At 40.7% G+C, this 10,062-nt stretch overlaps 1 long non-coding RNA gene across 1 annotated transcript in view; it reads left to right on the plus strand.

Moving 5' to 3' along the window:
- The window catches only part of LOC135303807 (uncharacterized), a 50,987-nt gene extending 41,310 nt beyond the window's left edge, over positions 1-9,677 (plus strand). The window contains exon 6 of the long non-coding RNA XR_010365185.1: positions 9,662-9,677. This is a non-coding gene — a long non-coding RNA (uncharacterized LOC135303807). The remainder of the gene's footprint in view (positions 1-9,661) is intronic.
- The last annotated feature ends 385 nt before the right edge of the window (positions 9,678-10,062 follow it).

The following is a 10,062-nucleotide window of genomic DNA, read 5'->3' on the forward strand; positions in this document are numbered from 1 at the left end:
TCCAACACTGTGCTCAGATAAATAAGTTCTGTTTGCAGCTCTTTGCCTCAACAGCAGGGGAATAGAGAAAAAATGATTGATTCAAGTTGTCATTACTTCAGTGTGGGGGAAAGAACACCACAGTGCTGTGCCTGAGAATCTTTCTGGGACTACTCCGTCTGTGTCAGGGACTGAGATGAGGACCAAGCCAGCCCATGAGGAGCACAGACACACTTTGCAGGAGTTTTCCTCCCCTCAGTCTGTTGTTTCTGCAAGCTCAGTAGTAAAGGGAGTCAGAACAGGGAAATTTAAATGTATGTTTTTTAAAACATTCAATGTATACTGTCTTAAAGGCTGCCATGGCTGTGCCAGAAGGCAAAGCTTCCCCAGAATATTTGAAGAAGATTTTTAAAACAATTTCCTCCCTTTCTGAGTTGGAGTTTTTTGGTTTTCACCAAAAAGGAATTTTCCAATAAAAAGGAAAGTGTTTTATTCAAAAGTTCTTAGAGCAGAAAATCCTTTTGTTTCTTAAATTAAAAACAAGCTATTTTACTTCAGAAACCCCATTCTTGACTTGTTTAAAATCTCCATGGAAATAATTTGGGATTTTTTGGTCGGGTTTATTATTTTCAACAGCTAAACTAATAAAATGCAGTAGACTCTCAGGAATATTCTATTGTTGTTACAATGTCTTAGCAAGTGAAGCCTTCCCTGATCTGTGATTTCATCTCATTACCTCTGCACACAGTAACCTCAGCAGTGCTCAAAATCCATTCACTGTACTGAAACCAGATTGAACCCTGCTGTAACTCCGGCAGCTCAGTGGGTGAATTTGCCCTCTGAAATCTCCAAAGCAATTTAGAAAATCTTATTTGCAGAAGGGATCAGATGAGAAATTGTTGCTGTTTTGTTTAATCTCATTCAGTTTTCCAGTAGAGATGGGGCTGTTTATCCTCTGTTCTGCAGCAGAATTTTCAGTGCATTGTGGAGTTCAGGCATGTGAAGGTCACACACACCCCACCTCGGCTGCATTTTTTACTTCTGGAAAGAAGAACTTCTCAAAAAGTCATGATTGTTATTGCTACTTATATTTATGCCTTGAAAGAGCTGCCCCTATGTAGTAAATTACAGTGTTTATATGTGGATTTGGGAGCTTGAAGAAAAATAGAGGGTTTTCTCAATCCTGTTTGTCAGAGGCAAAGATTAAGTGTATATGATCCACTAAAAGAAAAATGGAAAGAGTGTCTGGATTTGATCCTAGCCTGACAGAAATGGTAAGCTGAGGATGGAGCTGTTCACTCTTAAAGGCAAGCCAGGGATTCTCCTGGAAAACATTATGTGTATTGATAAGTTCTGTAGAAATCCTCAACATATGAAAATGTAGCACACACAACATTCAGAGAGTTATAAATGAAGCCAAGCAGAATTCCTAGACATTTCTGGCACTGTTGCACAGAGAAGCCTTTGTGGTGTTGTGAATAAAAAGTATTTAACCTCTGGCAAAAGCAGTTTGTGAGTACCATACATTTCAGAATAGACAAAGACTCTGCAACATGGCAAAGGGAGAAAATGTGACATTCCACCCACCGTAATCCCAGATTGTTTCAAATCCCAGATATTCTCCAGGGGTTGGGAAGTGCATCTGGGATTTCTGAAGCATCTTTTGCATTGTAGCCTGAAATCTAAAACCCAGCACTGTTTAGATGTCTCTGAGCTCTTGCAAACTGCTCAGACTGATGTGAAAGAAGCTTCCTAAGGTTAGTCCTAGTACACACAGTGGGTTTTGCCATATCTGGCTGTAGTGGAAATTATCTACAAAAATTTATAGCCTCTGTCTCAGGGTTCAAATCTGTTTGACATGTAGGAAGAGCCTGGCTGGTTAAATGAAGCTTCAAAGGTGACAAGTGTGTTTTGAGCTTCAAAGCCAGTTGGATCAGCTGTAGAAAGACAGAAATAAGTCTTCTGCTCAAAGCATTTGAGAAACATAACAGAAAAAGGTACATGATTAAGTGTTTATTAAGATATTACAACTTAAATTCACACTCCTGTGACAGGAAAGAAAATGTTTGGCTTGCTTATAGCTGAGACTGTTAAAGCCTTACTGTCAACAAATGCTGAAATGCAGCTTATTTTATTGCCTCTGGAAGTGATCACTGTGAGAAGTCATGGTGATCAGCAGTGTGTAGCCTTTCTCCCAGCAGGAAGGGGAAATGCATTTTCTGCTTTGAGAAATCCAAAAGTTGACTTCAAAACAACTTGTTGTACATCTACTGCTATGCAGGAGTCAGAATTTGTCTGCCACATGCTCTGTAAAAAGCCCCAGATGAATTTGCTGAGATGTTCTAAAAATTTCTTTATTTCCAAGAAAAATCTAGTAGTAAACATAAGTGGAACAATACAGACAGGCCATGTAGTGCTGCCAAAATTGTTCCCTCTTCTGCCCTGGGAGAGAAGCAACAGGGCAAAAGAGAGTTAAAATCCATGCCAACCTATCAGCCAGTCCTGGAGTACTGCTGCTCCATACAGCATAGTGCTCTCACCTCCCTTTCTGCCCTGATTTGCTGCCTTTTTCTGCCATATGTAGAAAGAGACTCTTACTCTTAGGTATTGGGTAATAGATATATGAAGCAAATTGTAGTGATAATGTGCTGCTTTGATACCTATAAGCTATAAGTTGAAAAGGGACTTTCTTCCAGAAAATAATATTATGTTCTGCCCTGTGCCCCAGATTTCCTTACTCTAATAGGCAAACTAAAACTCTCCAAACAAAATCAAGTTCATAAATAAACCTCTTTCTTGATGTCGCGCCAGGCACATCTCCTATTCCACAAAGACCACTGCTGGCATTCTTTAGTGGGCACTGACATGATTTGAATGTTTTTTAATATGTTTTTCTCTTTAATTCTCTTTTTTCTTCTGCTGAGCTCTCTCATTATCTGTGGCTCTGGTCTTGCTTATCTGCATTCAATTTATTTTGAAGTTTTGAGAACTGCAGTAGTTAATGCCAAAAGCTGTGAAGGCTGATAATTAATTACAAATCTTCTCAGTGAATTCTTCTGAAAAGAGCTTGATGCTTGAGAAAAGTTGTGAGCAAACAGAACTGGGACCCAAAATCTCTTCCTGCCATACTTGTGTAGGAAACTACCAGGGCAATGTTCCCCTTGTTTTAGCAAGGTGCTGCCTTGCTTGTGGCTGACTTGGTAAAACACAGAGCTTCATGCACCTGCCTGCTGCTCTTGGCTCCACCAGTGAGCTGCTGGCCAGCTGCTCTACCTGTCCATGCCTTGTTCTCCTCTGAAGAACGGGCACAGCGCTGCCAGCTATCATGGCACACCTTTGGAAAGTGCTCCAAAAAGAAAGGGAGAGCAGCCCAATGGTTATTCAAGAAATATATGGTGAAATATCCTTTAAATGATAGGATAATGCTGATGTTTTTCTGCTGTGCTTCAGTGTAAAGCTGGATTGGCTAGTTGCCAAAGCCCTGCAAGGCAGGACTGCTTCTAAGTACTGCTATTAATTATGTACTATCATTTATTAATAATTGATACTGCTTTTTTAGGCAGGAAAAAAGGCTTGGAGCTAGTTAAATGTGCCTAAGAAAATGATCCTTCCATTGAGGGGTTGAAATTGGCAGGAGTTGCACTTGGGGATCAGCATGAATGCAGTCCTGCAGTTTGTTGTTGTTTCTGACAGTGAAGCTATTGTGGGGTAGGAAGGGAGGGAAGGGGAAACAACCACAGCTGGAATTTTCCCTTCTGCACACTGCTGCCTCCCTCTCTGTGCCTCACAGCCAAACTGCAAAGCTCTCTAGAGCTGGCACAGCTACTGCAGAAGGAAGTCCTGGGTGCAGTACCATCCCCAAGGTTGCTCTGTGAGGCTGAATTTCAACACCTGCTGCAGCAGTATCTGAGCTGGGATTCCAGATTTTTCACTTGTGTTCATGTGAGCATTGATTTCTTTTTGACTGACCCTTTTGAGCTAAATTCCGTTTGCAAGCTAAAACTCCATTTGCAAGCACTGTCCACTCTTAGCCTCCTAGGGTCTGGATGGAGAGATCCTGTGTCTCAGACATTGTAGAAGTGATGCCTCTAGAGCTTATTGTGGTTTGGCTCTGTTTATACATTGGTTTTAGCAGCCAGCATAATTGCTGAGGGGCTGAGCTATAGAAGAATGTGGATTATTGTAGTAATTTGAAATTTTAATTCTGAGAATGGGAGGTAAATCCAGGAGGTTCCTGTTGTCTCTTTCTAACAAGCATTACGTCGTATCCAGGGAATCCCACTCATGCACAGAATTCAACCCCCCTAAGTGAGTTCTCACGACCTTTTGTTTTGCAAGGTGACTTTTAGCCATGTGTTGGTTAAACTTCCTCTTAAGTTTAAGTTACCTGTTGCCTTTCAAGAAACTTAATGGCTTTGTGAAACTATCGAATGCATGATAACTCTTAAAGCCCCTGTTCCTTTTCCTCTGAAAGGTTCAATGATTGCTAACAGTACAGAATACTGGAAGAGTTCACTGCAGACTTCACTAATCACATATATCAAATATTCAACATCCTTTCTTTCTGGAAGGAACTGAGAAGAGTGTCCTTCAAGTTTGAGTGGATAATTAATGAGCACATTACTTCTATTTTTCATGAGTCAATATAATAATGTGTCAAAAGATAAATATGTTCTCTATAAAAATTTTATTGCCTGTGTTACAGGGAATTTTTTACTTCATTAATAATAGTATTTAACAGATGTATATGCTATTTTATAATTGCACAAAGTGAGATAAAATGGCAGTGCAGTGAAAACAGTGTTTTTAAGGGCTAAAAGGGAACTGTGTCATAAGAGCTTGAAGTAACAGTATTGTAATGAGACATCAATTAATGAATGTGTCACTACCAGAAGGGGGATTGGAGGCAGAAAACATGTTTTACAAAAGCCAGTTAAAGCTTACAGAGCCTAAGTTTCAAGCAGAACCTGGAGAAGTTAGCCTGGATGACAGATGATATTTCTGGTTATATCCTTTCATGGAGATACGGAGGTGTTTTCATGAGTTCTCACAGGGCTTGTTACTCAGGTGAAAACTCCCACTTTATACAAAAGTATTGTATAATAAAAAGGTGGTCCTGCAGCCCTTATGGTTTATGCTGTAATAATTTCAGCATGCCTGCAACCCTTTCTCTCTGAGAACTACTCCGGCATCTCTTGAGGATAAACATCATGATGTATGGTTGTTCACAAACCTAAATATGACAATTGCTGCTATAGATGAAGATGTATTTCTTGTGTTTATCCATCCTAGCTGATGCTTTTGGAGGGAGATAGGACAGAGAACAAAAAGACAATCAAACGAAAAAACAACCAAACAAAAAAGAAAAGGTGTGTTTGTAGCTTTCCAAATTTGGCCTTAGACTTGAAATCAAGATTTTTCTTTCTTTCCTGTTTTTTGTTTTTTTTTAAATTATTTTTCTTGGTTAATAAAAGCCCTGTAGACATTTTGCTCTAGTTGTCAGCTGCAAATAACTGTGCAAGAAAAGAACTTAAACAGAATAGAGAGCTGCAAAATAGAGGCAGCCAAAACTGTGGGTGGGCCTTCCACAGAGCTAAAGAAATGAAGAAAAAAAATGGGAAAGTCAGCTCCCTCTGAGGAATTTTCCTCCAAAAAGCTTTAATGAGATGGGAATTCAGCTACCAGCAATTGAGGAGGCAATAATCTGAATGACAAACATACTGCAAAAAAATCTGCGTCTCTACTAGCACAGCATTGCTTTCTTTGTGCTGGATGCTTGAAAGATTGAATTCTGTAGTGTTATTTTTTAGTGGTAGTGGGCTTTGTTCACCTGATGTGCCAGAATTTGCAACTAATTTTGAGTAGTAAGGTTCACATTGGTTCAGTGCCAATGATAGCTGCACGTGATGGCATCAGCTCTTAGGGCTGTTGGTTTGCTGGTCTTGCTGATAAAACCAAACGAATAAAAGGGATCAGCAGAAGCCATCTGAAATAGGAAGCTCTTCAGAGGCTTTGTAGTAGTTAGAGTGGTTAGTTGGATTGTGGTTGCTTCAATTATTACTTTGTTTTTACTCAATTAGTTTCTCGTCTATGACAGCTATTGTTTTAAAAGCAGTCTTTGAGACGTTATATTACATGTCAGAGATTGTAAGACTTGGGATGTAATAAGGACCAATAAAACTCCAGTTTCATTGCTTAAGTGCTGAGTTTGCAGTTTGGATCAGATTAGCATTTCTTTTAAAACACTGACAGGCATGGCTGCAGTGGCATATGTCACAGCTGGGTTGTACCCCAGGCATCAGGACACATCCTCCAATATTTTTGCAGCACAGTTTGGACCATTCTTAGGAGTGATCAAATGCTGGAATAGCCTTTTTAGTGTAATGGTTTATGTATGAGTCTCTGACAGATACATAGCTTAAAGCTAGGCTTTTCCTGTACTAGCTGTGCTTCTAATTAACATTTTGAAGGTGCTGAGTTGCTTAGGGGACCTCCTGAGCTTCATGTGAACTGGTGGCATTCAGCTGAACTGACAGCATTAGAGGAATTCTGCAAGCACGTTTGTGTGAGTGTCCCTAGTGCTGATCTTAGTTCTTACACATACAAGTTTTAAAATCTTGACTCGTGTTGTTTTTTTCCAGGAATTAATTGCTTTCTGGTGAAAATCTCAAAATGAAATGTACTCCCTACATTGTCCCTGGAAAAAAGCAGAATACATATTTTGTGATCTACCTTTGTTTTCCTCTTTCTTTATTACTGATGATGTCATTCTGTTCATTTTCTTTGTTTCTCACTCGTACAGGTGAATGAGACAGGAATAATAACCCCTCCTCAAAATTGCCTTAGAATATCTGAGCACTTAATAAACACATGAACTGACAATCAGAAGGCACATTTGTGGGGTGACCTCTATGGCTGTGGACACAAACAACCCTAGCAGGTGGTCACCTATGCAGGACAGCTCACCTCCAGAACAGGCTTGTCACAGGCGAACGCTTTTCCCCTCTTGGGAAGAGTCCATTGGATCATTCTAACTGCAAGACCCTGTCTGATGATGGTTTAGGGAGAATGCAGCTGAAATTGGTACATTTGTGACAAAGAGGGTGTTCAGGCTGTTCAATGGTGAAGAGAGACATGTTGGAGCACTTTGGACCTGGTTGGTCAATGAGGCCTAATTGGTTAGTGTGTGCTGATGCTCTCTTCCTCATGGCAACCAGATCATATAGGGCAGGAGAAGTCAGAAAAGCTCATTTCTAACTCTGTCTCAAAAGCAGATCTATTGCTTGATCCTAATCAGTGTAGCTGTCACTGTACCTTTGGCTGAAAACCTAAGGAAAATTGCATTTCTTAAATGACTTAGCACATTGATGCTACTGCTATTACTGTGATAAGAGCAGCTCATGGGTCTGCACAGTCTGGCTGTAGCCATTACTGCTGCTCCAAAGACTATTGCAATTTCAATGTCGCCTCATGGGCAGGAAGCCAGTTGACAATGTCAGTTCTCAGAAGTTTGAGTACTCTTTCCATTATATCAACACACACAAACGTTAGTAGTGGTTGTAAAATTATGCAGCCTTAAAAAAAAAAAATCCACGCACATGCCAGTTCTATTATAGACCCCATCTGTGCATCTACTGGTTCAAAACAGAAAAAAAATCCCTTGCTTAGCATGTTGATCCACTAATTATTATAAACTACATCTCGCAGTAACATTCTGTTTCAATGGTGTACAGCTGTTTCTGTGTTTCTTTTGCCTTTTTCTATCTTTTCCCAGTCATTTTTCTTAGTGCTTTGTAGTCAGTGGAAGAATTGATGAAGTCTTTAAAATACTTGATTTGTAGTCTTGATCAAGAACAGTGCACTCAGTCTTTCAAATGAACTCAGCAGACTTCAGATCAGGATCTAATCATAAAAGCCAAAGAGCACTGAAACTCTGCTTTTACCCCCACAAAGCTATGGACTTTTTGTCTTCTTTTCAAGGCCCACAGGGATTTAAATCTGCTTCTCAGGCTGTCCTGTGACGTGGCAGGATCAGATGGGTATTTCAGTAGCACCGGAGCTGTCTTAGGGAGCTCAGTCCCTGTTGGGCCAGGCCAGGGCTCCATGAGCTGTTGTGCTCGGCAGCCGGAGCAGCTCCATCTCCACCCACTTTCCCCTTCTCCTTGCCAAGCTCCTCACTTGGTAGTGCTAACACAGTGACTGCTGAAATCCCACCCTAAATGATCTTGGGGAGCCCATAAGCCAATACTCCTCATTTCACTCCTCCTCCCCAAATTTTCACACTCATTTTTTAAGCTGAACTCTTCCCCAGACTGGTTTTACAGTTTGTCCATGCAAAGGGAGATATTGGCAGAGCTGAAGACAAGCAGCATGAGGTGAGGAGCAGGGCACACAGGGGAACTATTTGCAGGGTGTTTTCTCCCAACCAGTCAGTGCAAAGCCAAGGAAACGGAGTTAAGCCAAAAGACTAAATTATGAGGCTCAGGGTTCAACGTTTACTCTGTGAGTATTTCCACTGAAATTGCTGCTGCTGCTCCCAGGGAAAAAGTGTGAACACTGTCTAACTCTATCAGGCTTCAGCTCCAAGGCAGGCCCATCTGGTGATGGATCTCTTTCAAACATGAAATAAATTTGGATGCATTTATGCTTTACCTAAAAATCATGCAGTACTTCCAGAGCTGAATGTTCAGTTGATTCTGAACCAGGCAGCATTAGAGCTATGTTTATTTTAGTTGTTTGTCTTTGCAAATCAGCTCAGACTGAAGGCAGAGAAAGATCTGCATGAATGATTGCAAACAAAAAACTGCTGATTTCCCCAAACTCTAGTTAATTGACCATCCACCAGCTCTAGGAAAAACAGATGGAAACTGTGGCCAGAAAAATATTTTTTAAAATAAAGTCCTTGAAACACCAACAAAAAACCTGCAACACAAATCTGTAGCAATGGCTGTCTTTTGGGAATCTTTAGTATTCAGTCAGAATTCTAAAGTCAGCAGAGCAGGGCGTACATGACCCTTGGACCTCACTTCATGTTGGCCGAAAGCCACCCAATTGTAGCACACTATAAACATTGCCTCCTCCTGCCTGGCACTGACAGGTTTTCCCACAGTGGGAAACACCAAAAGCACCAAATGTTTTCTGAGGGCTTCTTGAAGAAAGAAATTGAATCTGAAAACTGATTCAACAAGTGGGAAGCCAAAGAAAGGCCTCTACAACAAGTCATCTAGAAAAGATAGAAAAGCCTCTGAGGAGGAAGATCTTTGACCTGAGTGTTAAAGAGTATCTCTGTGGAAATGCCTGTGGAGTCTATGAATATACCCACAGAATCTTTCTCCTGTCACATTATTACCATTTGGGCAATTTTATTGCAGTGTACAAACTAAATCCAAGATGTAAGACACTGTTCCCTGTTGGTCTCTTGGCTGTTCACATAAGAGGGATGAGGAGAGAACATAGAAATGTCCCCGTTTGCACTTCTTGTTTGAAGGCTGTATTGTGCAGTCGAGACAATGGGGGGAGATTAGTTTGCTTGAAAGATGTTGTGTATTAAAGATAATCTTTGAGCAATGGCTGGTCTTGAGGGAGGGATATGAAGCCTCTGTCAGTGCCTGAGAAAGAGAGAGATGCTTAGTGTTTCACTGGAGACTAACCCTCACATTCATCTGCTGCCTCTGATCTCCAGGCTGATGATGTAATACATGTTCCTCTTCAACTGCTGGAGGAAGAAAGCAGTTTTGTGCAGTTACTGTGCTGGAGTTGTAACAACTTCTGAATTTAGTGAGAAAAAAATGGTTAAATTGGTCGGATACTATTTTTCAAACAGCTACTTTCACTGTTTCAGGTAAGAGTTTGCCCTGTAAAGTGAGATTTCTGAGTAAGCCTGTGCACTTCAGCCTAATGATGCTTTTTTTCCAAGACAAAAGTTATTTCAGATGCCCCAGAGCCAGAGAACATTGTCTTTGCTTGTCCTTACATGTCATAGCTTACAACAAACTTCCCTATAAATTAAAGATGTGAGAGCAAACATCAAAAGCCATGACTACCATATGTGCCTCAGGAAGAGAACATGAGACATCAGGGGAC

The sequence above is a fragment of the Passer domesticus genome, chromosome 1 (genome assembly GCF_036417665.1).
Source record: "Passer domesticus isolate bPasDom1 chromosome 1, bPasDom1.hap1, whole genome shotgun sequence".
Lineage (NCBI taxonomy): Eukaryota > Metazoa > Chordata > Aves > Passeriformes > Passeridae > Passer > Passer domesticus.